The 26,084-nt window shown below is 42.6% G+C and overlaps 1 protein-coding gene across 1 annotated transcript in view; it reads right to left on the reverse strand.

Annotated features, from left to right (window-relative positions):
* tesk2 (testis associated actin remodelling kinase 2) overlaps positions 1-24,867 on the reverse strand; it is a gene marked incomplete at its 3' end in the record, with an annotated part of 150,954 nt that extends 126,087 nt beyond the window's left edge. Inside the window, exon 1 of the mRNA XM_084327638.1 lies at positions 24,585-24,867. The remainder of the gene's footprint in view (positions 1-24,584) is intronic.
* Positions 24,868-26,084: the final 1,217 nt, after the last annotated feature.

Consider the following 26,084-nt stretch of genomic DNA (forward strand, 5'->3'; position numbering starts at 1 on the left):
TGTGTGTGTGTGTGTGTGTGTGTGTGTGTGTGTGTGTGTGTGTGTGTGAACTACCCATCCCAGTTAGGACAGCCGAATCCCGTCCAATCTTTCGCCGTCGACTAAAGACTCACTTCTTCAACCATTATCTGAAATGATAAAAAAAATAAATAAAAAAATCTAACCGTGACTAACCTTACTGTCATGCACTTGTCCTAATAAACTAACCTACACTGTAACACGCAACACTTTGATGAACATTGTTACTCAGCTGATAGAGTTGTACCCTTCTTGCTGTCTTGTCGTACAGAACTTGTAAGTCGCTTTGGATAAAAGCGTCAGCTAAATGACTAAATGTAAGTGTGTGTGTGTGTGTGTGTGTGTGTGTGTGTGTGTGTGTGTGTGTGTGTGTGTGTGTGTGTGTAGGTGTGTGTGTAGGTGTGTGTGTGTGTGCGCGCACCTTGTAGAATTCCACACATAAGAAAAAAAGATACTGGGATGAATAAACAAAATAGGAAATAAAATGTAGAAATGCATGCAATACATAAATAAATATGAATCTCCATATATGAAATATAACATTTAGATAAGGTGCTACTGAGATGTTTTGGTGAGTTCTTTGTTTTTTTGTGGAAGTTGCCCTTCTTAAAAATGCATGAACATTCACTGATAATTGGTCTGTAGTGGAGTCTACAAGGTCTACATTGCCGGACCATGTAGAATCCGGACCTTGTAGACCGACATAATTCTGTGCATAGTTTAGTCTACACAGGCCATATTTCAAATAATCAAAATCTTACTTCATTCATCTTAAACATTCTTGATTTGGGGGATTGGTAGTTCCCATGAAATCTGAAGTTGTTCAAACGACAACAGCGATCCACCTTGAATTAAATCACACAGCCGAGTGAAACCTTGTTGGATGCGTCAGTCACGAAAGGGGCTACTTAATTAATTAATCCAACCCACTTTATTTATAGAGCACATTTAAAAACAACAACGTTTACGAAAGTGCTGTACAAGTCCCACAACATAAGATAATAAAAAAAAAAAAAAAAAAAAAAAATCGAAACTTCGAATTAAAATCGAAGCTCGGCCCCGAAGCTTCGATTGCCAAAAAAAGCTTCGAAGGTCAGCCCTAGTAAATTGTAAACCAAATGAGAATATCAATAATTTTTTTTTTATCTTTGACTGTGAATAACACCATGCTCAAAGTTTCAAGTTTCAAGTTTCTTTAATAGTTGTCATACAGAAGTACAGAATACTTTCATACAAAATGCTTCTTACTGTTACGCTCCAGAGACTGTGCTAGACAAGATAGTATCAAATAACATAGTATAGCATGTAATTTAGAAGAAGAAAATGAGGTCACAGTGTTCGGTATAGACATATGTACAATGTTCTGAGTTACCATATAATATACAATACTATGCAGTGTACTAATGTACAGTAATATCTAGTGCAAAGCAGAAATGGGATGAGGTACAATTTAGGTACAATTTACAGTAAGGTGTACGAGTTGTAGTGCAATCCATCAATAAATATAAAGTGTGGGGAGTGGGTGCTACAGTGTGTTTGTTTAAAGTGGGTGTGTGCTATAAAGTGTGTGGAGTGGGTGCTACAGTGTGTTTGTTTAAGTGAGTGTGTGCGTGTGGATGTGTGTGCTATGTGCGTTTGGTGGTTGTTGTTGTGTAGTGTTCATTCATTGTTCGTTTAGCAGCCTGATGGCCTGGGGATAGAAGCTTCTTCTGAGTCTTTCTGTGCTCGCCTTGAGACTCCGGTATCGCTTGCCTGACCGCAGCAGTTCAAAGAGGCAGTTGTTCGGGTTGTTGTTCTGTTCAAATTGACCAGACCTGAAAAATCTAAGCAAATTAATAGATGGAAGATGATCAAACAGAAGGTTTTGTAGATACAGTACTGAATTCTGCCATCCGGACACATGCAATTTGAAATATGATTATAGAATATAGAATATCAGGCATAAAATGGTTATGCGATTAAAATGCGATTAATTAGATTAATTAATTACAAATCCTGTAATTAGATACATTTTTTAATCGCCTGACAGCACTAATAATTATATAATATATATATTTTATAAAAAGAAAATATATATAATTTTTTTTTAAACCAAAAACGATCGGTATCGGCCGATATGGCTCATAGACGATCGGTGATCGGTATCGGTGGCAAAACATGTGATCGGGGCATCCCTATATAGTATTGTATAGTAGTGTACAAGACCCAGTGCCTCATCCGTAGCTTAACACTGTATTGCACTATCGCAGGACCTTAGCATGTCTTTACCATGCATTTTTGAACATTATACCGGTTATGTCTTATTCTTATTACTTGTATTATTGCACAATCCCAGGCATGACCACCCGCATTTCACTGTATGCCTTGTATGCCGTGACAAATAAAACTCTTGAATTGACTTGACTATACTCCAGAGGTCAGATGCCTGGGTCCTATCTTCCACAGATGTCTGGGTCCTATCCTCCAGAGGACAGATGCATGGATCCTATACTCCAGCGCTGCCTGGGTCATATCCTACACAGATGTCTGGGTCCTATCCTCCAGCGCTGCCTGGGTCCCATTACTCCAGCGCTGCCTGGGTCCTATCCTCCACAGATGTCTGTGTCCTATCCTCCAGCGCTGCCTGGGTCCTATCCTCTACAGATGTCTGGTTTCTATACTCCAGCGCTGCCTGGGTCCTATCCTCCACAGATGTCTGTGTCCTATCCTCCAGCGCTGCCTGGGTCCTATCCTCTACAGATGTCTGGTTTCTATCCTCCAGCGCTGCCTGGGTCCTATCCTCTACAGATGTCTAGGTCCTATCCTCCAGCTAGGGCTGGGCGATATGGCCTCTAAATGATATCGCGATATTTTTTGGCCATATCACGATACACGATATATATCGTGATATTTTGACATTTCCTCTAAAGCACTTAAAAATGCTTGATTTAACCCTTTGATGCATACAGTCACGCCAATATGATGATTATAATAAGTCCCTGCAAAATATGTTTGCATTATTAAACCATGAAGATGCTTTAAAAAATAAATAAATGAAAATGTACTAAGAGTAGTCTACTGACACTAATAAAAAAAGATATTTACATCTAAGACAATTTATATAAAAACTATTGGGTGCCTAAGACTTTTGCACAGTACTGTGTTTTCTATCCTCTTTAGCCAAACACACACACACATATATATACATATATATATATATATATACTACTGTGAGAAAATAATAATCACACACAAAGGGATAATGGCTTATATATTATATCATCAATTATATCATATAGCATATCATATAGCATCCCCTTAACAATTGTGTGTATTGAGCTGTACTGTATTGTACCCATTCTGCAATCTGTTAATAAAGTTTTCAATCAATCAATCAATTAATTATATCATCAACTATCCAGTTAGTATTTATACTGTAACGTTTGGCTACTTTAATGTAGCCACGTAATGTCACAATAACCAATAAATATTAAGTTATCTTTAAACTTCTGTTGTTAAGCGTCGTCAATATAACCCACCCCCTTTTCTCACGAATGGAACTAGTGTGTAGTGTCGTGGAGTCCGCTTTGAACACTTCCAGGGTTAGCAGCTAAGAGCTAACGCTAGTTAGCTTAGCCTATTTATGGTTTAACTTAGCAGCTAACGTTAGCCCATTGCTCGCGTTGAAGGTCCGCGCTGGTCTGTGTAATGAAATTACAATTGCATGTCATTTAAGGTCCGCGCTGGTCTGTCTATAATGAAATGAGAGGAACGCTCTGCACTAAAGCAAGTCTCATATCAGCCGCGACAACATATACTCGATGTTCACGATATAGTAATTTACTACATATCACGTAGAACAAGCCGCGATACATCGAGTATACTCGATATATCGCCCAGCCCTACCTCCAGCGCTGCCTGGGTCCTATACTCCAGCGCTGCCTGGGTCCTATCCTCCAGCGCTGCCTGGGTCCTATACTCCAGCGCTGCCTGGGTCCTATCCTCCAGCGCTGCCTGGGTCCTATACTCCAGCGCTGCCTGGGTCCTATCCTCCAGCGCTGCCTGGGTCCTATCCTCTACAGATGTCTGGTTTCTATCCTCCAGAGGACAGATGTCAGGGTCCTATCCTCCAGAGGTCAGATGCCTGGGTCCTATCCTCCACAGATGCCTACAGGCCAAACACTGACTTCCTGTGTTTACTAACACTTCAGCACCACAGGCTCTGAGAGGAAAGTATTGAACTTCCAAAAATCCTGTGTTTGTTTGTCCACTGCAGAGCCGCTGTGGCGGAGATAGTGATCTTTGAACGGAGGTCACATTTCAGACACTGTGGGCGGTCAACGGCGCATGCCGAGATCAATGCCATTTCCATATTTGGGTGGATTTCGTGTGGTCTACCTCGAACCTGTGGCTTCTGACTGTTCCTGGTTGAATCACGAGTCATCATGTGACCCTCAAAATGTCCCTGAGTCATCGCGGCTACCGCTGATAGCATGATTAGCGTGTTTAGCACGAAAAACAGACCCGAGATTTTCACGTAGTCTACCACTAACCTGTGGCTCCTGACTGTTTCCAGTGACGTGATCACGATCAGCAAAACGCTGACTGACTAAATGTTGAATCACAAGTCAAGTCATTTATTTATATAGCACATTTAAAAGCTCAAAGAGCCGACCAAAGTGCTGTACAGCAACTACAAAATTAAAAACTATAGACACTCACACAGTGTAACAGAGGACAATACAACATGACAAAAGACAGGATGGACAGTCATTACAGTAGGACCACAAGACACTAGGAGTATACAACAGACGATACAGTATGACATAGGACAGTAGACAATATGTTATGACACAAATACTATACAGCCGACAATATAGTAAGACATAGGAGACTATGTTATGGGAGTAGGACTATGCAACAGACGGTACGGTAATAGTGATCCTATTTTAAATGTCCCAGAGTCACTGCGGCTACAGCTAATAGCGTGATTAGCTTGCTCAGCGCGATAGACAGACAGATTGTAGAGCATGATTAGCGCGGTTATGCTAGGTCCTCTCATTAGCTCAAGACAGTATTCTCATTGCCGACATACTTTTACATTACCACCTTACTCATAACTGTTGCTCTCAGCGGTATTGAAGGAATTCAGGGATTTCAGAAGGCATGTCATTTAAGTTAAACATTTAATTAATTTAAAATATAATTAAAGTGACTTAGAAATGTTCTGAGAGAGAATCCCACATAGGCTGCGTTCTCACTGTGTGAGCCTTAGTGCTCAATTCTCATGTAGTGCTCAGATCAGTTGTTTGTTTGGCTGTTTCACATTATTTATTTTAAATGTGGCCAGAATCAGATTCCAGTGTGAACGGGTCACACACTCCTGAACTGACCCGCGTGCACTTAACACATTGTTTGCCAGCCATTGTACCCATCAAAGTACCCAGTCTGCCACCGGAGATGTTTACCTTCTTTGCAGGGCTATTACTATGGCCCATTCAACATCGATTATCTATCGTTCAGGATGTGGGAACGTTATATTTTTTCATTCATACATTGTTGTGTTACTAGTGTCGAGGATATAAGTATGTTTTTAATCTTTTCTGCTGTAATTCCAAAAACAGTAGTTATAGGCCCTGAAGCATATAGATTATCCATTGGTGTTTCTTTCCCATACACGCTATATTAAAAAATGTAAATGTATATGATCGGTATACATTATGCTTCATCATGCGTGAAGGAAAGGGGGGGGGGGAGGTCTTTATAATTCCTTGATAAGTCAGTAACAGCTTTATTTACTATGGCTTGATACGTTGATCAGATGGTTTGCAGTGAAATGAATAAACAATCGGGCTGAAAATAACGTTACTGTCCTCTTACCGTGCACCGATGAGACTGGATGAGAAAGATCCCAATTATTTGACGCCGATCTCCTACATCCATTTCCGGCAATAAACGCCGAAATCATATCGATTATTGCGTTATGGCAGCGATCCATATGCACTATAGTGTTTGTCTGGATCCACGTAACAAGATGTGACTGCTGGAGGAATTTCCTCAACGCACCGATCACACCATCCGGTTTTGAGAGTGTAACTCGCCCGACCATCCACCAGGCGGCGGTATTGAGGCGTTGCAGTCTCATTCAGGGTCCCGCTGGAGCAACGGAGGTTGGCTGGATGAATTATGAATGCCATGGCGAAAAAATTAAATATTGATCTCAAAAACGCTGTACAGCGTTGTTGGCGTTCAACGGATGGCGGGCAATAATGCTGTACAGCGTTTTTGCCGCTGGATGCGTTAATGAACAATAAAGAAGATAGACGTAAGAAATTGTGACTACTGTCAATCTCTAGAGTGACGTACAAGTCACACGAAAGTCACATGACTTGTTCAGACTGAGGTCGCATTGCATAAATATCAGACCTGTATCTGATTCAGGACCACATTATGAAAGTGGCCCAAAGCAGAACTGAAAAGATCAGATTCCATGTGATTTGTGCTGTTCACACTATTGTGAGAAAAAAAACAGTCACTGTTTATGAGTAAAGAAATTAGATTCGGGCCACTTTCGTCTGCAGTGTGAATGTAGTTTGGTAAGAATTAGCCCATTTAGGCCAGTGATAAACCTTAGTTGGGTTAACTAGATGCACCAGATCTGATTGACCGACATTGACCTGGCATTACATGGAAGTTCAATTGATCTAAAGGCTGATTTCACAGAAGCCTGCTGTGTTGCGGACGTGTGGGATCCGTATCGATCCATAACATAGGTCTATGAACTGACCTCTTGTGCCTTGTCTCCACTAGCCAGGGTTTAGCCGTGCTGTGGCCTCGTCTCCACTAGCCAGGGTGTTTAGCCATACTGTGGCCTCGTCTCCACTAGCCAGGGTTTAGCCATACTGTGGCCTCGTCTCCACTAGCCAGGGTTTAGCCATACTGTGGCCTCGTCTCCACTAGCCAGGGTTTAGCCATACTGTGGCCTCGTCTCCACTAGCCAGGGTGTAGCCATGCTGTGGCCTCGTCTCCACTAGCCAGGGTTTAGCCATGCTGTGGCCTGTCTGCCCTTGTCTCCAGACACCTTTCACAACCTGGCCAGACCTGAGGCTGAGCCAACGCTGGCTGGAACTGTTGTATCATCATGGTTTACTTTAGCTTGTGTACCAGAGTTGGTGCTGTGAATTTTAAACAAACCCAACCATACCGTACCATGCTAGACCATGGCCAGCCCCAGCTAGGATGAACATAACTAATATAGTGTTGTCACGATACTGGAATTTCGACTTCGATACGATACCTTGAAAAAGTATCGATACTTCGATACCATTTCGATACCAAAAAAAAAAAAAAAAAAAAAATGTTTAACAGATTTTGCTTTTGTTGCTGGTTGATTCTCCTCAGCTTCTCTCTGGTACTATACGAGAAGATAAATACACTTTTAAAACCCGTTGTTTATCTTTAGATCAGAGAGAGAGAGAGAGAGAGAGAAAGAGAGAGTGGCTGCTGGAGATTTGAGGTCTACTGAGCGCACCTTTCTAGTTATGACCCGAAAACAAGGGTAGAGAGAGAGAGAGAGGAGATTTCTCCGGAGCTATGCTCGGAGCATTTATTAACGTTACATTTTCAACAACATTGCTGCTAATTGGACACTTCATGGAGGCGGGGTAACGTTGTGTCGAGTTCATGCGTGTACTAGTGTAGGATGGGCTCCGCTCGACCTAACGTTGGAAACGGGGTAGTTGTGTCGAGTTCATGCGTGTACTGGTGTAGTGTGGGTGGGCTCGGCTTGACGTTACTCCGTTTCCATGAAGTAATTATAACGGTGGCCAGCTAGCTAGCATAAGCTAACGGAGGAACGACAGCTAACGTTAGCTAATAATAGCTTTGTTTACAAACTGAAGACAGGGCTCCCGGCTGTGAGGGGGAGGAGGCTGCAGCAGCTTGTGTCTGTTGCCGGTCTCTGAGGAGGAGGAGGAGGCGGAAGGGCAAGCGTGCTCTGGCAGTGCGTCTGTCTGTCAACAACTTGCGGGAGCAAGCCAGCTGGTATCGGTACTGCAGAAAGTATCGATACTTCTGGAAATGAGTATCGAAACCATTTTAAATATTCAGTATCGATATTTTGATATTTTTGAGAACACTATAATAGAGACACAAACCCAACCATACCATACCATACCATGGCTAGCCCCAGCTAGGATGCACATAGCTAATGGAGACACAAACCCAACCAGGGCACGAAATTAACTTTTTGACTCACCGGCCAGTGGCGGGTAGATGAGAAAAATCTACCCGCCAAGCATATTTCTTACCAGCCAATTTTTTTTTAAATGTTTTATTATTATAAAATATATATATATATATTATATATTACTAATACTTGTAGTTGTATTATCTGCGAGACATCGCCACCACGCAACAAGTCAAAATGCTCGCTATCTGCAAACAGCTCCTGTCTGTGTGTACTCGAGTACCCTCCAGCTCCAGCAAGGATTCTCCGGAGCTGCAGCTGGACCCTATACTCTACATTCAGCATGCAAGGATTCTCCGGCGCTGCAGCTGGACCCTATTCAGCATGCCCTCATGCGAAGCCAGGGGCTCGAATATGCATGTTATAAGTAGGGATGCACGATATTGATTTTTTGACACCGATACCGATAACTTTATGCTCCTCAAGCCGATATTTATGGTATTATAATATTTTTTTTAACTGTGTATATATATATATATATATTTTTTCTTTTTTTATCAATTTTTTTTTTTTTTTTAGTATTTATAAGCTCCGACGTCATCTGTACTGCTATCGGTACTCGAGAAATTATGGAGGTTTATTTTGAGGAATTTAAACGTCGCAAACTAATCTTGTTGGCAGTTGTCTATATCTCTCCTGCCTCTGTGTCTCTGCCTACGCTGGGAGCTCTGTGCTCTCTGCCTGCTGTGCTCTCTCCTCTCTTCCCCTCCCACACACACACACACACACACACTCACTCACTCACACACACACACACACAGACACGGGTGCTGCGCTGCCGAGTACTCAGTACAGACAGCTCTGCTCTCATAATGGCGGACAGAACGAAATGTTCAAAAGTCTGGGTCTATTTTACTAAAGTCGATGCTGACAACGCTCGTTGCCACAAGTGCAACAAGACATTTGCCAGTAATGTATAAGCGCTGGTACTTGTCAATGTGGCTGGCGGGGAGATAACGTTAGCTCCGAGTAGAGTAATGGCTGACAATCCGGAGGTAAATAAACGAACGAGAGCTTCTGATTGGTGGTAAGAAGAAGAGGTGGGTGCAAGCCGTGGGACGTAATTGGCAGATCGACTGTCTGTCTCCGAATGTAACGTGACTACGTCACAGCCAAGAAAGGGAGCGCTGGATTTGTGAAAAACTCCCTGTTCCTAAACCACACGCTATCAGTTTTACCACAGTACTGGCAAAACGGGAGGAGGCTATAATAAAAACAAGCGCCCTTCATCCAAATCCACCCACACCGGATTTCTTTTAACCAAAAAATGTATTATATGTTATCGGAGCTATCAATAACGTTATCGAGTTTATCGGGATGACGTCATAATTGCTGATATCGGCCCGATAATTATCGTGCAACGTGCATCCCTAGTTATAAGCAGTGTTGGGACTAACGCGTTACAAAGTAACGCGTTACAGAAACGAAGTTACTTTTTGCCGCAACTAGTACTCTAACGCATTACTTTTGAAATTCAGTAACGCTACTTACGTTACTGAATGGTTTGTTAGTTCGTTACTGCGTTCTTTTTATGTAGATTCATAGCGAGCGTCCTTATTTCGCCTGCGTTTGTTTTGTTTACTGTAGACTGAAAGGCGCTATATAAAACGAAGTATTATTATTATTATTATTTCTTTCCGTAGCCTCATTCTGGTTTCGCACTTCTGATTGGCCACTGACGTTCTGAAAGAAATAGGCGCTCTCTACAGTAAACAACAAGAGGACGCTCGCTATGAATCTACATAATAAGAACGCAGTAATAATAACGAACTAACAAGCCATTTAGCAACTACTTGGAGAGATAATTAATATACAACATGGAAACGAGATAAAGAACATGTTTGAAGGGCTGCTGGAGTCAACTGGACTAACGTTACATCTCGACCACCGCAGACTGGTGACGGTGAGTGCAATGTGTTCACTGAAACTCAAGATCAACGGATTTTGACTGTACGAAATCTGCCAGGGAATCTCATAATACTAATCAAACAATATAAATATAGTCCTTTCATGCACAATTGATATCCTAACTATTCTAACGTTGCAATGCTTTGATAACAACGCTGCAAGATGGTTATGAATGAATTAATGAATGGATGAATGAATGAATGAATGAAAACTTTATTTAACAGATTGCAGAATGGGTACAATACAGTACGGCTCAATACATACAATTGTTAAGGGGATGCAGACCTGAGAAAGACGTTTGTCTTGTTTCCATCAGGGTCCCCCATTTTCAATTCATATAGACATTTATGACATACACAACATACATGACATTTATGGCATAGGGACATATAGGTATTTAGTACTGATACATTTGTGACATAAGCGGTATTCAAATATACAGTACTGTTACCCCTAGATCCTGACAGAGTATATACATATGATGGGGAGGGGACTGTACATTAGGAGGGGGTGGGTGGGTGGGAGAGAAATATACATACAGCGGGGAGGGAATATATAATGAAACGCTCTAGACCACATTGCTTAGCAGAGTTCGGTGATGTGAATGGAAACTGTCAAGTTGATCAACCGATTTTGAGTATATGGGGCATGGGACTTGAGCAATTTTATTTTTTTTTTTTTTTTTAAATAACTAAATAGTTACTTTTCACAGTAACTCATTACTTTTGGGTGTAAGTAACTAGTACAGTAACGAAGTTACTTTGAAATGAAGTAACTAGTAAAGTAACTGAGTTACTATTTTTCAGTAACTAGCACAACACTGGTTATAAGACATTGATATCAGGAGCTATCTGTAGCTACTGCTAGATAACGTTAAGACAACGCCTCAGTGAACTATTTAGTTTACTGGGACATTTCGTAGTGACTAGTGAGCTAACGTGATCTAACGTGAGCTACCTAGCCAACGGAGGTATTATGCACTAGACTATTGCTGGAGCATTTGTTGATGTCAGGAGCTATCAGTAGCTAGCCGGCTGGATAACGTTACACAATGCCTCATGTATTAAACTAAAAGTGAATAGTTGACTGGGTCATTTTGTAACGGTAGCCAACGTTAGCTCACGGAGGTCCCACTGACTAGACTAACGTCACGGTGACTGTCCAAGGCAATAGCCTCTGTTTACATGGGTGCGGGAGGAGTGGGATGAGCAGTAGGAGGAGCAGTGCGCTGCATGTCTGTGCTGAGACAGCGAGTGAGAACTCCGCTAAGAATTGGATCATGATTTTCGATCGGTTTTCACATGACTATTTGATTGCCCGCCACATGGCAGACAGACCTCTCAGTCTCACTCGCCAAACGTAAAATCTGACCGCCAATGGCGCTTGGCGGGCTCTAATTTCGTGCCCTGGTCACATATATAAATTTTTTTAAGTACATTTCAAGTAGATAAGTTATTACGTTGAAGAATAGACACTTAAAGAGGCCAGAGTTAAATTTGTACTCTCTCTCTCTGAAGTGACTTCTCACTATCTGCAAACAGCTCCACTGTCTGTGTGTATACTTAGTAGCCTCCAGATGCAGCCAGGATTCTCCAGCGCTGCAGCTGGACCCTATTGGTCAAATCACATTCAGCATGCCTTGCCCTCAGCTAGAATACGCATCGAATCTATGTTATAAGACATTGATATCAGGAGCTATCTGTAGCTACTGCTAGCCGGCTATATAACGTTAAGACAACGCCTCAGTGAACTATTTAGTTTACTGGGACATATAGAGCTAACGTGAGCTAACGTTGCCTACCGAGCGAACGGACTTCAACGGAGGTATTATGCACTCGACTATAATTGCTGGAGCATTTGTTGATATCAGCAGCTATCAGTAGCTAGCCAGCTATATACCGTTAGACAATGCCTCATGTATTAAAACTAAAAGTGAATAGTTGACTGGGTCATTGTTTAAACAGTAACGTTAGCTCACAGAGGTCCGCAATAGACTAGAGCAGACTGTCTCTGTGTTGATACGAGCAGAAGCAAGCAGAGCAGAGCAGAAACAAAGTTTTTTTTTCAAAATAAGAGTATCATATGAACCGAACGTTGCTAACTGCCGGAGCCATCGATATTATGACTGGAGCTGCGCTTGGGGCGGAAATGAGACCTGCACAGGATTTTCAAAATAAGAGTATCGATATCAACTACACGCCAGGTGGCGGGCAGACCTCTCATTTAGGGCTGGGCGATATGACCAAAAACGTTATCGCGATACAATTATAAAATTATTTTCATATAATTCGATATTGATAATTATCGTTGATATAATGTCTGTCAAGTTTAATTAACTTCTTATGCTGCTGCGAATGTCTCGAGTCGAGTTGATGTCGTCATCAGTCCACGCACGTTAGCAGTTAGCCGACAAGCGGAATATCTCATGACAATGTAATAAATATGACACTAAAATACTCTCTTCCGCCACAATATATTGAAACGACGTCCACTGTATACCCCACACTACTATAAACGTGGCCTCAGAATTCACGCCACACACATACTCGGCACGTAAATATATAAAACAACGCCGTGCAAGCTAGTTATCCTAGCCAGCCTGTTGTTTCTAAGCGAATGTCTCGAGTCGAGTTGATGTCGTCATCAGTCCGCGCACGTTAGCAGTTAGCCGACAAGCGGAGTATCTCATGAGACAATGTAATAAATTACACTAAAATACTCTCTTCCGCCACAATATATTGAAACGACGTCCACTGTATACCCCACACTACTATAAACGTGGCCTCAGAATTCACGCCACACACATACTCGGCACGTAAATATATAAAACAGCGCCGTGCAAGCTAATTAGCCTAGCAAGCCTTGTTGTTGAGTGAGTCCTACCTCTGGGTCTCCTTCCGGGTCTCCTTCGCTCTCGGCCATCTCCTTCACTGATTGGTTGTTAGTGCGTGCTCATATCCAAGCTTGGAAAATCGATGTATCGAAACTTTGCGACCACGTTTCATGTTTATTTCGAGGAAATAATTTATCGCGATAGTTATAGGGATGCACGATAATTATCGGGCCGATATCAGCAATTATGACATCATCCCGATAACGTTATTGATAGCTCCGATAATATGTAATACATTTTTTGGTTAAAAGAAATCCGGTGTAGGTGGATTTGGATGAAGGGCGCTTGTTTTTATTATAGCCTCCTCCCGTTTTGCCAGTACTGTGGTAAAACTGATAGCGTGTGGTTTAGGAACAGGGAGTTTTTCACAAATCCAGCGCTCCCTTTCTTGGCTGTGACGTAGTCACGTTACATTCGGAGGCAGACAGTCGATCTGCCAATTAAGTCCCACCGCTTGCACCCGCCTCTTCTTCTTACCACCAATCAGAAGCTCTCGTTCGTTTATTTACCTCCGGATTGTCAGCCATTACTCTACTCGGAGCTAACGTTATCTCCCCGCCAGCCACATTGACAAGTACCAGCGCTTATACATTACTGGCAAAGTCTTGTTGCACTTGTGGCAACGAGCGTTGTCAGCATCGACTTTAGTAAAATAGACCCAGACTTTTGAATGTTTCGTTCTGTCCGCCATTATGAGAGCAGAGCTGTCTGTACTCGGCAGCAGCGGCACCAGTGTGTGTGTGTATGTGTGTGTGTGTGTGTGTGTGTGAGAGTGAGTGTGTGTGTGTGGGAGGGGAAGAGAGGAGAGAGCACAGCACAGCCCGCTCAGGCAGAGACACCGAGGCAGGAGAGATATAGACAACGGCCAACAAGATTAGTTTGCGACGTTTAAATTCCTAAACAAAAAACTCCATAATTTCTCGAGTACCGATAGCAGTACCGATGACGTCGGAGCTTATAAATACTAAAAAAAAAAAAAAAAAAAAAAAAGATAAAAAATATATATATATATATATATACATTTAAAAAAAAATTATAATACAATAAATATCGGTTATCGGCTTGAGGAGCATAAAGTTATCGGTATCGATATCGGTGTCAAAAAATCAATATTGTGCATCCCTAGATAGTTATCGTTATCTCGCCCAGCCCTACTCTCATTGTTAGTCGCCAAACCTAAAATATGCCCGCCATTGGCGGGTGGCGGGCTCTAATTTCGTGCCCTGAACCCAACCATACCATGCTAGACCATGGCTAGCCCCAGCCAGGCTGAACATAGCTAATGGAGATACAAACCCAACCATACCATACCATGCTAGACCATGACTAGCCCCAGCCAGACTGATCATAGCTAATGGTGACAAGGCCATTAGGAGCTTAACAATAACAGCCAATGCCATACAATCCAGAAGTGTTAATCATAAGATGCCAGTGTAACACGTAATCATTAATCACAAGATGTCAGTGCAACGTAACTGTTAACCATGAGGTGCCAGTGCAATGTAATCATGAGGAGCCAGTGCAACGTAACTGTTAATCTTGAGGTGCCAGTGCAATGTCATGAGGAGCCATTGCAACGTAATTGTTAATCTTGAGGTGCCAGTGCAACAAAATTAACTAGAAACAGTTGGCTTGGTGTTATTGGTGACCTCCTAATATCAGTGTGAAAGCACTAGGGCTGACCTTCGAATTTGTTTTGGAATTCGAAGCTTCGGGGCCGAGATTCGATTTTAATTCGAAGCTTCGAAATAAAAATAAATAAAAATTATAATTTACATTTTCTTTTTTATGTTGTGGGACTTGTACAGCACTTTGTTCAACTTTGTCAGTGCTGTAAAGTTTAAACCTTTTTAAATCTTAGACAAACGAAACACTTTGCTTTCATGGAATTTTGTCACATATAGTTTTGGTGGACTCGGTGCGGACTCTGTGCGGTTCTGGGGGTGAAGTTGCAACATTGTTGCATTCTTCATTTGGTTCGTCTGCATTCACATTGCAATTTGTCAAGCGCACCAAACTTTCTGAACAATGTCACGCGGTCGAAAAGGGCGCTCGTCTATTGGACACAATAGAGAGTGGAAATGTGTGTGCGTGACTGCAAGCCCTAACGTGTGTGTGCATGTGTGTGTGTGTGTGTGTGACTGCGAGCCGGAGGCGGTGCTGGTGACACCCCTTCCTGACAGGGAGCGACGCGAGCGAGCGTGATTGCGAAAATGATTAAAATGTATTTGTTTCAATCAGACTATCCTTACCTGCCGCGAGCGACAGCGAACTGAGCAGCGATGTCGTCCACCCCTCAGATATTCGCTCGCTGTGTCTCTAGTTGAGCGATTACGCGGCCGAGTCCCGCCCCTAAACACTCTTTATTGGTCAAGAATCGCAGGCCCCCCCCACGTGTGCTTCCAGGTAACACACACACACACACAGACACACTCGGACACGCGCCGCCTCATATCAGGACAGTGTCGCGCGCGATTTCGTCTCTAGTTCGCTCACTCGCTCCCTGTCAGGAACCGGTGTGATGCCTTCTGATGGGTCTCTCATCTTCGAAAGACTCAAAGATGTGTTTCGGGCTGGATGTGGGTCTTCTTGTGTCAAGTATAACGTCCAGCCAGGTCATAACTGACACTGGCCGTCTATCTGACGGCCACGGATAATAAACTATAGATTTATATGGAATTCGTTAAACGGATCCGTTGTCTTACTTATTATTAAACATATTATTTATTTTTCCCAATGAAGGTTGAAAGTCTGTCTCCGTCACAAGTGGAATGTAGGATAGACCGGTCTATCCTATATACACACAACCAATGAGTCTATCGAGAGAGAGAGAGATAGACCGGTCTATAGAGAGAGAGAGCACAACTCATTGACTGCCTTAGCCCCTTTCGTGACTGAATGCAAGGCTTGCATCAGTCACGAAAGGGGCTATGACTGAATTAATTAGCACACACAAATCATCTCCAACTAACATTATTTATTTAAATTGTTCCCAGTTAATTAATTATTTTTAATAGACCGGTCTATCTCTCTCTTGATAGACCAGTCTATCCCACATTACAAGCAACCAATGAGTCTGACAGCCACGGATAATAAACTATAGATTTAGATTCAATGTCAACGCCTTTTAAATATAATCAAAACGTTCCCGCATTTCTGTCCGCATTTAATGCTCATGATTATTGCTGAAGTCTGAGTCATACAATACCCACTGGCTTTCATCTTCAACAGACTAACTTGACTAAAAAAAACAAAAAAGTTTATGAGTTGTAAGAGTTTAAGAGACAGCACTCACTGTATCTCTCAAACAAAGCTCCATGTTCTCCAGTAATATCTCCATAATCTGAGTTTGCAATGCATGTGTCGTGTCAGGTACAACAGAACCATTTTGATTGACAGTCGATTCTGCAATTACGTCACACCGCTAGCACCCACCTCCTGCTGTTCTTACCACCAATCGGCAAGCGCTTATTCGTTTTTTACTTCCGGGAAGTCCGCCATTGATTTTGACGAGAGCTCAACAACAAAGCTAATAAAGTTAGCTCCCCGCGGCCCACGAGTAGATTACCAGTGCTCCGCAGGAGTACTAAACGAGGCATAATGATTTTACTGCAACAAATGTTATAATAAAAGCTTTTCTATACATTTGTCTGATTGAAAACTTTATTAACAGATTGCAGAATGGGTACAATTCAGTATGGGCTCTCGGAGCAAAGGAAGGAAGTGAGAGATATGAATGAGTAATGCTTGCTATGGTCGGGTAAATAATATGCTGATGCTATTGAACGTGTAACAACTATATAACATTAATGCCACAAAAGGAATGCATTTGTTAATCATAAGTAACTTTGATGCAGTAGCGTGTGTGTGGGGGCGGCGTTGTGCAGGTCGCTTGACTGAAACTTTTTTCAAAGTTTGAACGTGTCTGTGGACCAGATTGACGCGACACAAATTGATGGATATTTATCGGCTACTGCCATCGGCACATTTGAGCTTATCGGCCGATACCGATACCCGACCGATATATCGGTGCACCCCTAGTTCTATTGAAGCCCATTACCACCATCCTCTCGCTAAACAACTTGTACACCGCATTGTTTTTATGAGTGCCCACAAGTAGGTCTTCTGCTCATATTTCTATCAGGGCTTTCTTTCACCTCGTCATTCGCCCACGAGACATGTTTACCACGGTGTTTGTTTTGTTTCTTCATCAAGATGCACAGTTTATCAGGTCACTTCCTATATTTGGTCCGCGTTTGGTCCGATGAAGCGAACCGAGACCTACGTTTTCAGGCGGACCAGAGTTTGCGTGTTTGGTCCGCACCAGAGTTCGACTGCGCATTCACACCACCCAAAAAAAGCGGACTATCCGAGAAAATGAACTCTGGTCCGATAGTCCAGACCAAACAGCTCTGGTGTGAAAGCACCCTAAGCCGTCATTTGAGGCTTTATAAAAGCAGCACAATGAACACAAATCTGTCAGTGCCGAGTCCGACCTCATTTTAAATAACAAACATCAAACAGCATTGCTTGTTGTAGTTAACAAAGAGAGGCAGAGTTGATTTTGCAAAAAAATTAAATATATATATTTTTTTTATTCCTTTTTTTCTATAATCGAATTTTATTTTCATATTCTAATCCCATGCCCATCGAACGAAGCTTCGAAGTATTTAAGACCGCCCTAGAAAGCACAATAGGTTAGTTCATATGGATAGGCTTACATTATGGATCAATACAGATCCCATACATACGCAACGCAATCAGCCTTTAGATCAATGGAATTTCCTTTTCCATAAATTTTTTTTATACGTTTCTAATTCGATTAGATTCAAATATGTATTTTCATCATGCAGCACAAGTACAGTACAATGAAAGTACAGTGATACAGGTATAAATAAAGACACTATGGTAGTAAGTCGTACTGGCCAGCAGTGTAACTAGTAAGAGTCGGTTAGAGATATGTACAGATGTAGATATAGTATCTACACTACAGGTATGTAAAAAGGATTATATGCAGGTATGTACAGACAAATGTGGATATATATATATATATATATATATATATATATATATATATATATATATATATCCACATTTGTCTGTACATACCTGCATATAATCCTTTTTACATACCTGTAGTGTACACACACAGTATATACGGTATAGCATTATTGTATGCTATTATACAGAGTTATATGGGTTATATGCAGGTGTATAAGTAGGTATACAGAAGGATTATATGCAAGTATATTCAGACAGATAATCTGAAAGATAATCAAGGGTCCATAAGCTGTCGTATGATGAGTTTTCCATGCAGACTGATAGTGGCCGTCAGACAAGCCTGCAAATAGATTCTGCACCATGTGGCCTGTTTGTTTCATCCACTGCTGCCTTGTGTTTCCAGAGGCTGGAGTCTAGAGCACCACCCTAAAAGAGAGTGTGTAAAAGTGGAGGCATTTGTATTTAGAGGGCAGACTTTCTCAGTCTGTAAAATGTGGCCTCTCCCTCCACAGCAAAACAGATGGGACGTCCCCAAAGTAGCCTGTGGCCAAGTCTCTGAGCGGTGCTTTAGGGGCTGGTTTAGGGGCCCGTACAACATCCAGCTGTGCACAGTGGATTACAGGCTAATAGAGAATGTCAATAGTAAATCAACTCTAAGTGACTGTGTGATGATAGGCTGCCTGCTAGAGAAAGAGGGGGGTTGGTGTGAGAGAGAGAGAGAGAGAGAGAGAGAGAGAGAAGAGAGGGAGAATAAGTTTCCCATCATAACTTTATTTTCATTCTTCTTTGCAGTTCTCTCCATCCTTCCTCCTCTCGCTAACCAGCTATCTGGTGGTCTCTTCTCTCTCTAACCAGCTCTCTGCTAGTCTCTCTAACCAGCTCTCTGCTAGTCTCTCTAACCAGCTCTCTGGTGGTCTCTTCTCTCTCTAACCAGCTCTCTGGTAGTCTCTCTAACCAGCTCTCTGGTAGTCTCTTCTCTCTCTAACCAGCTCTCTGGTGGTCTCTTCTCTCTCTAACCAGCTCTCTGGTAGTCTCTCTAACCAGCTCTCTGGTAGTCTCTTCTCTCTCTAACCAGCTCTCTGCTAGTCTCTCTAACCAGCTCTCTGCTAGTCTCTTCTCTCTCTAACCAGCTCTCTGCTAGTCTCTCTAACCAGCTCTCTGCTAGTCTCTCTAACCAGCTCTCTGGTGGTCTCTTCTCTCTCTAACCAGCTCTCTGGTAGTCTCTCTAACCAGCTCTCTGGTAGTCTCTCTAACCAGCTCTCTGGTAGTCTCTTCTCTCTCTAACCAGCTCTCTGCTAGTCTCTCTAACCAGCTCTCTGGTAGTCTCTTCTCTCTCTAACCAGCTCTCTGGTAGTCTCTTCTCTCTCTAACCAGCTCTCTGGTAGTCTCTCTAACCAGCTCTCTGGTAGTCTCTTCTCTCTCTAACCAGCTCTCTGGTAGTCTCTTCTCTCTCTAACCAGCTCTCTGGTAGTCTCTCTAACCAGCTCTCTGCTAGTCTCTTCTCTCTCTAACCAGCTCTCTGGTGGTCTCATCTCTCTCTAACCAGCTCTCTGCTAGTCTCTCTAACCAGCTCTCTGGTGGTCTCTTCTCTCTCTAACCAGCTCTCTGCTAGTCTCTCTAACCAGCTCTCTGCTAGTCTCTTCTCTCTCTAACCAGCTCTCTGGTAGTCTCTCTAACCAGCTCTCTGGTAGTCTCTTCTCTCTCTAACCAGCTCTCTGGTAGTCTCTCTAACCAGCTCTCTGGTAGTCTCTTCTCTCTCTCTAACCAGCTCTCTGGTAGTCTCTTCTCTCTTTAACCAGCTCTCTGATAGTCTCTTCTCTCTTTAACCAGCTCTCTGATAGTCTCTTCTCTCTCTCTCTAACCAGCTCTCCTTATTGTACTTACTAAAAATAAGAAAACACAAAAGCTTGCAGAACCTTTATTCATATCGCCCCAGTACTGCTCATCAGAAAATCACTATCACCACCAGCTAGGTATATGTTCACTATCATCAGCTAGCTAGGTATTATCACCAGCTAGGTGCATGTTTACTATCACCAGCTAGGTATATGTTCACTATCATCACCTACTACTATACAGTATATCAGTGTGATTTGTGCTGTGTGTTGTGTCTTACTGTGTTTCTAGGGCTGTCCCCTCTTAGTTAATTAGTCAATTAATCGCTTCTCAGTCAACCAAGACTTTGTTAATTGTTTACTGATCTTGTTACTGATCTATGCTGAATGGATTATTCCCTGGCTGAAAGCATCTCTGAATTAAAGAGGTCATCATTTTGGTTAAATTAACTAATCTATCAGGTCAACAAAGTACAACAACTATTGGTCAACGTTAAATTCCTAGTGGTGCGTCTTCACAAATAATGTCTGAACTGTCTCGGGCACAGGAAGAACATACCGACTGAACTGTCCTGAGACACAGGAAGGACATTACGTGAATTCTTAGGTGGCATTCCCCTTTAAGAATGTGTTGAGCAGAGGGCAGTCGTAGTAAAACACCTAGACATCTAGGGACGTTCTTAGGAAGAATAGACATAAGAAACGAACGTTTTGCTACTGCTGAGCTACCACCGCCCTCTATGTTTCTACATTCTCCATAAGCCATTTCAGTTCAGTTCAATTCAGTTTCAGTTCAGTTCAGTAGGCTAGTTTAGTTTAGCTATACACTTACAAATGAAACAATACATTTGTGTGTGTGATTTAAAAGGATAATGATGTGCAGGAGGTGAAGAAACGTGCATATAAACATGCAGACATATGACACAGACGGGACATAATAACAAACAGGAAAAGTGGTCAGATAACAACAACGTTGGTTGAAGTGATTCATGTATTAATCACACTTCAGTTAGAATGACTGAGTCAAAATGAAGACTCTTTTAAATACACTTAAATGCACTGCTTGCTGGCCTTCCAACAAGCCTCTTTACTTCACCTCATTCAGAGGCCCGCCTGATCTCAAACCTACCGAAGTCAGCCCATGTCACCCCACTTCTCAGGGACCTGCACCTGTACTGTACTTTACCCATTCTGCAATCTGTTAATAAAGTTTTCAATCAATCAATCAATCAATCCACTGGCTCCCCATGGCCGCTCGAATCTGCTTCAAGGCCCTCGACCTGGCATATCGTGCAGCAAAGGGAACGCCTCCCGCCTACCTCCGGTCAATGGTCTCCAACTACACACCCTCAAGACCCCTACTAGTACGCTCTGCATCCTCTGGCCGCCTCAGACCCACCCCTGAGCTCCGGGAGGGTCATCCTTGCCCCACAATGGTGGAATGAACTACCCACACAGTTAGGACAGCCGAAACCCGTCCAATCTTTCGCCGTTGACTAAAGATGCACTTCTTCAATCATTATCTGAAATAAAAAATGAATAAAAACTCTAACCCTAACCAACCTTACTGTCATGCACTTGTCCTAATATACTAACCTACACTGTAGCACTCAACACTTGATGAACATTGTTACTCAGCTGAAAGAGTTGTACCCTTCCTGCTGATGATGTACAAAACTTGTGAGTCGCTTTGGATAAAAGCGTCAGCTAAATGACTAAATGTAAATGTGAGAGTCCACAGAGTTATGTTTCCGCAATAAATCAAACAGATCGACAAGAGCTGCTACTAACAACATTCATTCAACATTGAATAATCTGTGCATCGGTTCATTTTCATCCAAAAAATTAAAAAAAACTGATCATTAAACATTTTAATTTAAGTTTAAAATGTACACCGAAATCATAATACACTGAAATCGAGGTGAATTTGGGCTAAACGCTGCTGCTATACAAATAAAGTTTATTATAATGACTATTGTTATTATTATTATTATTATTAAACTATTTAGGCTGTGTGATTCACTCGATTAGGCTTTGATCGTGACATGCCCGAATACAAGCTGCACCTTCAAGAGACAAGAGGTGCAGGTCCTGAGAGCGGCTGAGAGGAAGTATAGAAAGTCACGCCTCACTGCTGACATCGACACATATCACAACCTCTTGTTAACATTCTCCAAAACCATTACTAATGCCAAAGCTTCTTTCTTTCACCATAGGATCGAGGCCTCTGCCAAGAATCTTCGCAAACTGCATGCTACCATGTCCTCCCTCCTCACTCCCCCCCCACCTCCTCCTCCCTCATCTTTTTCTGCCGAAGACTTTGCGATCTTCTTTGAGGAAAAAGTGGAGAACATCCGCAGCTCCTTCTCCCAACCCCCACCCATTCCAAACGCTGAATCGAGAACCTCATCCTTCACTCTGTCATCTTTCTCTCCCATTACAGAAGCCGAGACCCTGACACTGGTAACGTCGAACCGTCCGACTACATGCCAGCTGGACCAGCTACCCTCCCCACTCCTCCAGACCATAGCACCGGACATCCTCCCATTCCTAACTGCAACCATCAACTCCTCACTCAACTCGGGGGTGGTCCCCACCTCCCTAAAACAAGCCAGAGTCACGCCCCTCATAAAAAAACCAACCCTGAACCCCACCGTCATAGCCAACTATCGCCCTGTCTCTCTTCTCTCCTTCCTTTCTAAAACACTTGAACGTGCTGTATCCAACCAACTTACTGCTTATCTCTTACAGAATGACCTCCTAGACCCCAATCAGTCTGGCTTCCGGACTGGCCACTCCACAGAAACGGCCCTCATTGCGGTCACAGAGGCACTTCACTTAGCAAAAGCGAAAGGCCTCTCCTCTGTCCTGATTCTCCTAGATCTATCTGCAGCCTTCGACACAGTCAACCATCAGATCCTCCTCGCGGCCCTCGCAGGAATGGGAGTGGCTGGATCTGCGCTGACATGGCTGACATCATACCTCAATGACCGCTCCTACCAAGTGTCATGGAGAGGGACTCTGTCGGCCACCCGCCCCCTCCGGACGGGTGTCCCCCAGGGCTCGGTCCTAGGACCCCTTCTCTTCTCCCTCTACACTAAATCACTGGGTAACATTATCACATCTCATGGCTTCTCATATCATTGTTATGCCGATGATACTCAACTCTTCCTCTCCTTCCCTCCCTCAGATATCCACGTCTCTGAGCGGATCTCGGCCTGTCTGTCCGACATCTCCGCCTGGATGACGACCAACCACCTCAAACTGAACCTAAGCAAAACAGAATTGCTCCACCTGCCGGCCAAATCCTCCCCCCTGACCGACCTCTCCATCACAGTCGAGAATGCAGCTGTGACCGCGTCGCCGACCGCCAAGAACCTTGGTGTTGTCCTCGACGACCAGTTGAACTTCTCTGCTCACATCGCAGCGACAACCAGAACCTGCAGATTCCTCCTGAGCAACGTCAGAAGGATACGCCCCTTCCTGACAAAAGAAGCCACCCAACTCCTCGTCCAATCAACAGTCATCTCCCGCCTCGACTACTGCAACGCACTGCTAGCTGGCCTCCCGGCCACTGCCACCAAGCCTCTTCAACTCATTCAAAATGCAGCGGCCCGCCTGATCTCAAACCTACCGAAGTCAGCCCATGTCACCCCACTTCTTAGGGACCTGCACTGGCTCCCCATTGCTGCACGTATCCGCTTCAAGGCCCTCGACCTAGCATACCGTGCGGCAAAGGGAACCGCTCCCGCCTACCTCCGGTCAATGGTCTCTAACTACACACCCTCAAGACCCCTACGCTCTGCGTCTTCTGGCCGCCTCAGATCTACTCCTATCCAAGCTCCCGGAGGGTCATCAAAGAGAAGCCGCCTATTCTCAGTCCTTGCCCCACAATGGTGGAATGAACTACCCATCCCAGTTAGGACAGCCGAATCCCGTCCAATCTTTCGCCGTCGACTAAAGACTCACTTCTTCAACCATTATCTGAAATGATAAAAAAAAAAAAAAAAAAAAAAAAATCTAACCCCGACTAACCTTAATGTCATGCACTTGTCCTAATAAACTAACCTACACTGTAACACGCAACACTTTGATGAACATTGTTACTCAGCTGATAGAGTTATACCCTTCTTGCTGTCTTGTCGCACAGAACTTGTAAGTCGCTTTGGATAAAAGCGTCAGCTAAATGACTAAATGTAAATGTAAATGTAAGAGGTTATATTATAATGTAGAAGGATATCTAGGTAGGCGACAGAAACCGCCCTGAATACCACACAGCAATGTTTAACAGATACCAAAGCAAGGTCACATTCATCAAAACTCAATCTTATCTGACCACAAATCTGTTGGTAAACTGCCAAGACATTTGAGCTGAAGGCATACCTGACATTCCTCAAGGATTTTTAAATAATGAACTAGTGGTATGGGGCAAGGCAGACGCTATGGGACAGCAGCCCTGAGAACTTTCTTCCAACTATGCAAGAAGCAGGTGAACGAGACAACAATCCTGAGACATTTAAATGAGGCTATATAACAGGTCCATCTGCTAAATGCATGAGTGTCTCATAGGATTCCTTCAACATCTAATTGAAAATGCAACAATGCAACAGTGGCATCGCTGCAGGGCACAGCGAGAATGTAAACAGAACCATTGCAGCAACCCAGTTGGCGTTTTTAGCGTTATAAAGTTTCGTTTTCTCACCTGCTTCTTGTTCACGAAGATGTGTTTCAGCAAGATGCAATTCAGAGTCCCATCTCGCTGGAAGCATCCATCAAGAGCTCAACGTGTTGACTCGGTGAGCTCAAAGCTAGCTGGACAGTTTGTCAACAAAACTAAACCAAGCCAGAGAGCTAACAGGCTCGCTAACGTTAGCAGCAAAACAAGAAACGCTCTCAATAAATAAAACAAGAAGTTTCCGTTCCCAGTGGCTGAAGTACGTCCCGGGATGTTGTGAACTTTAACGTCGCTGGGTGTTTCTGGGGTCCCTGTTCTGTTACACTGGTTTCCAAATAAGTAAAATACAATTGTTTTTGTCCGCCCAGGATAATATTTCAACTGTTCTCTGCTCGTTGACAGCTCTGGTTGCTCCCACTATGGCCACGCCCACACCTCCCTCCTAGATTGACTGACGGTTCATTTCACCAATGGGCGAGGGGTTATAGTGCCATTGTTTATTTTTATTTTATAATACATAATATATGTATATATTATATATATATACTTTCGGTAAGAATAAATATATATAATACGGTATATATACATCATTATTGTACATGCTATCATACAGTGTTATATGGGTTATATTCAAGTGTATAGGTAAGTATATAGAAGGATGATAGCAGGTATATTCAGACAGATATGGATATCTATATATATATATACGGTGGATATATATATGATAGCATGTACAATAGTGCTGTATATACTGTATATATATTTATATTTACAGCATATGTATATATATATACTGTATGTATATTTATATTTACAGCATATGTATATATATATATATATATATATATATACACATATGCTGTAAATATAAATATATATACAGTATATACAGCACTATTGTACATGCTATCATACAGTGTTATATGGGTTATATGCAGGTGTATAAGTAGGTGTATAGAAGGATTATGCAGGTATATTGAGACAGATATGTATATATATATATGCGGTAAATATAAATATATAAATGTATATATACGGTATACAGCACTATTGTACATGCTATCAAGAAGAGTTATATGGGTAGACTAGAGGTAGGTAGTTATTATTACAGTAGGTAGGTATAAATTGAGTATACTGTATAGGCAACAGAGCACAGCAATGGGACAAATAAATGTAAAAGGTTCCTTAGTGAATGAACGAATGATAGGCCTAATCAATGTGTAATATTTAATTGTGTTAATGTGTTGATAATATATAATATTAGGCCAATAGGTCAGCGTTTGAGTGGCGTGTTGTGATGTTGTTGCTCCCCCCAAAAGACACGAGACACCTCTGTTTAAGCGTTAGCCTGTCATTCAAACACTGCATGTCTTACCAGAAAACAGGGCAAATATGGGTTACGGTCTCAGGACACTATACACTATGCACTATACAATATACACTATACACTATACACTATACTGATGACTGTTCCTAGAGTATGGACTGAATTAGGAAAGAAGGCCTTTATGTTTTCTGCACCATCTG

Source organism: Notolepis coatsorum (assembly GCF_963971535.1).
Source record: "Notolepis coatsorum genome assembly, chromosome: 13".
In the NCBI taxonomy this organism is placed as follows: domain Eukaryota; kingdom Metazoa; phylum Chordata; class Actinopteri; order Aulopiformes; family Paralepididae; genus Notolepis; species Notolepis coatsorum.